The sequence below is a fragment of the Carlito syrichta genome, unplaced genomic scaffold (assembly GCF_000164805.1).
Source record: "Carlito syrichta isolate Samal-C Ts95f unplaced genomic scaffold, Tarsius_syrichta-2.0.1 Scaffold303043, whole genome shotgun sequence".
Classification (NCBI taxonomy): domain Eukaryota; kingdom Metazoa; phylum Chordata; class Mammalia; order Primates; family Tarsiidae; genus Carlito; species Carlito syrichta.
In genome coordinates this window covers 23,311-27,195 of record NW_007247139.1, presented here as the reverse complement: position 1 = coordinate 27,195, position 3,885 = coordinate 23,311, and positions in this window count along the sequence as shown.

Here is a 3,885-nt window from a genome sequence, read left to right as displayed (position 1 = left end):
CTACGTAACAAGGAAATAAATGGTAGTATAGCATATATGCTGTATATACACAGGGGGTGCCAAAAAAATGTATACACATTTTAAGTATGATGTTGAAAAGATGGTGTTAATCAAATGAATGCTAGCATCACCGTTCAACAGGCAGGACAGTCAAAGAAAATGGCGGAAGCACAGTTGAACAAACGTCATGTTACACGTTGCTGTCATAATTCAATTCATCTTCAAAAAGTATTACATGGATACTACTCTTAAAATGTGTCTACATTTTTTGACACCCCCATGTATAAGTGTGTGTGTGTATGTGTGTATATATATATATATATTCACTGCTTCTGAGTCTCAAGTATAGATAAGGGTGACACACAAAGGAACGGAAAGATCCTTCAGCAGCTAAGTTTTATGTTTCTGAAGGGTTTTTATAACTTAAATTGACTATAATGCTATTAACTAATTAGGAAGATGATTTTTATTGCCTTGGATTACTATTGGTCATCTCTGCCACAGCATTCAGACACCATCACTGTCTCCAAAATAGCTGTACTATTTGAGAAATCTTATGTATTGTTTAACTTTGGTAGATTGAAAAAATGGTCACAATACTTCTCCATTTTCCCCAGCAAGAGGTGAAATGTTTCTCTGTGCTTTCGAGCTAGCCCACTCTTTTGTCTTGCTTCCACCAACAGACTGAGAAAGAAGGGGTAGAGAGCAAGCTCTGAGCCTAGTCCTGGTTTGAATTCTTAGAATGTTAGAGTTGCCACATGAATAAGGCCAAGCTAGCCTGCTAGAGTGAGACGTGCAGTTCTACCAACTTTGTTGTCACTGCTGATGACTGGATACCCTCCAGAAACAGATAAGCTAGCATGACCTTCAGGTTAGCCATGAGAGAAAACAGTTAAGACTAGAAGAACTAGAGGCTGGAAAAACTCCTTAGCTGAGATCTGTATGCTGACCCATGAAATTGTGAAGTAAGTAAATGGATGCTGCTTCAATTCACTAAATTTGAGGGGTAATTAACTAAATGTCAAAAGCTAGTTAATAAAATAATAAAATAAGAGTGAAATGTTGTTTGTAAGAAACTTTGCTAATGACATTGCTAATAATGACAGGAAAATAGACCATTATAATGCAGCAGATGCCAGGTATCATAAATGCTGCATTTAGCCAGAGGTGTTTGGATTTTATAGCTATGCATTTTTAGGGATTTCATTAGTTAGCTCAGGCTTTCATAACAAAATACTACAGACTGGGTGTCTTAAACAACAGAAATGTATCTTCTCACAGATCTTGTCTCAAAAGTTCAAGATCAAATGCCAGCCAATTCATTTCTTTTTTTTTTTTTTTTTTTTTTGGCTCCCGGCCACTGCAGTCTCGACCTGCTGGGCTCCGGCAATCCTTCCACCTCAGCCTTCCAAGTAGCCGGAATTACAGGCATGCGCTACCACGCCCAGCTGATTTTTTGATTTATTGTAGAAATGAGGTCTCGCTGCCCAGGCAGGTCTCGAACCCGCGGGTTAGGGCAATCCACTCACCTCAGCCTCCCAAAGGCGCGGGATTACAGGCTGAGCCACCGAGCCCAGTCAATTCATTTCTTGATGAGCTCTTTTCTCGGCTTGCTGGCAGTTGCCTTCTCATTGTGTTCTCACATGGTAGAAAGAGATAGAGCTCTGGCATTTCTTTCTCTAAACACCAGTCCTGTTGTATTAGGACCCAATCCTTCTGATCTCATTTAGCATTAATTACTCTTCACAAAACCTACCTCTAAATTTAGTCATATTGAGGTTTAGGGTTTTAACATATGATTTTCCTGGAGGGGAGAAGGGAAGGAAGATACATATTCGGTCCATAGCAGCTCTAAAAACATCATTACTGTTGGAATTCCTATAGTCAGATTTGCTTTGGTATGGCAGGATTGAAACTCTCTCATCCTTGCCCTGTCTTTCCCCAATTAATAGTTGTTTTGATAAAGCACAGTTTCTTAGGGATGCAACTTCTCTATTATGAATTAAACATATTATAAAAATAATTATCTCTAAAATTTTTGCTATAAAATCCTATGTTTTATGAAGAAAAAGTATTATACTTGAAGAAATAGCTTGAACTTCAGTCATTTTTTAGAAGTGAAGGAAGTCTTTAAACCAAGTGTGTCATATTTGATATTTTATTTCTTAGAAAAAAAGATTCTCAAAGGTGCACAAACATATTTTTTACCATTTTTATTATTTTTCATTCTTCCTGCATATTTTTGTTTTTACATTTTAATAATGAAATGTCAACTTGTGTATTATTTGAATAGTAAAATAAAAATCATTATATTAAGTAAAAGACAAAGAGTGCTTAAAGTCTATTAGATATTTGTATGCTATAAGGTTACCACAATAACATAGAAAAAGACATTTTTGCAAATTTTGTATATCTCATTGAACAACACTAACAAAATGTTGCTCCTATACTGTTTTACATTTAAAGTGGCTTGTATTTTCCTAAGGGAGGAAAAAATGCTAAAGTATCCAACACAGTGGCTATATCTAAAAGCAAAAAGGAGTGGCATATTGAATTCAATGAATATAATTGTATGTCTACTATCATATTTTTTTACTTCATTATATGTCAACTTGAAGTTAACAGATATATATTATGTTTTACCCTTACATCATGAAGATTTTTTTTGTTATCTTCTAAAAGCTTAACAATTTTGCTTTTCACATGTGGAACTTTGATCAACCAAGATTTGTTTTCATGTATGATGTAAGGTAGGATTTCAGTTTGTTACACATGTGGATACAAGTGTGGACAGTATTTAAGAAGAGACTATCTTTCACTAATCTGTCATACTGCCTCTGTCTATCTGTCTATATACATGTGCATTTGCTTCTGACCTCTCTACTTCATTTTATTAGCAGTCTATCTCTTCGCTTGCTCCAAAGTATCTTAATTATAGTTTTGCAATAAATTTTGATGCTCAATAGAAAAGTTCTTTGCAACTAATTCTTCTGTTTTAAGATTGTTTTTAATTATCTGCACCATCTTGAATTTGCAATCAATTTTAGAATCAGCTGGGCAATTTTTATGAAAAGAACATGCTGTGATTTTGACTACAGTTTCATTTAAATCTATAAATTATTTGGGGATAAAATCAACTGATATAATGTATCTTTATATTTATGTAGGTATTTTTTAATGATTTTTAGGGAATTTTTAAAACTTTCCTCATATAATTCTTGAACATATTCTATTAGATACAGTTTTAGGTAGTTTATATGCTTGATGCTGTTATAAATAGTATTCTTACACCCATAGAGCATAATTATTTTACCATGTAGATTTTTATCAAGCAAATTTGCCTTACTCTTTAGTTAATTCACATAATTTATTTGTAGGTGCTTTTGATTGTTTCTTATATACAATTGTACAATTTTCTGATTTCTTATTTCTTTGTTCTTTCCATTGCAATATACCTATTATACTTTTCTTGTCATACTGCACAGGCTATGAGCACTAGTAAATTATTGAATAAAAGATATGATGCCTGGAATCTTGGTCTTTTTCCAGAACTCAAGGTAAAATCTTCAGTATGTTATTTATTGCATTAAAGTTTACTTTTGATTTGGAATCCTATTTCTAACTTTCCAAGAATACCAATGAGTATCACATCTTACCAAGTACTTTTTCTGTAATTGTTGAGGTGATTAGATGATCTTCTCCTTTACCTTATAATATAGCAAGTTATATTAATGTACTTTTCTATATTAGTACAACTTTACCTTCCTGAGATAAATTGAACTTTGTCATGGTAGATTACCATTGTCACTTATATTATGTTTTAAGTTCTTCTTGCTACCATGTAATTTATAATTTTTGTATCTATATTTCATGAATAAAATTTGC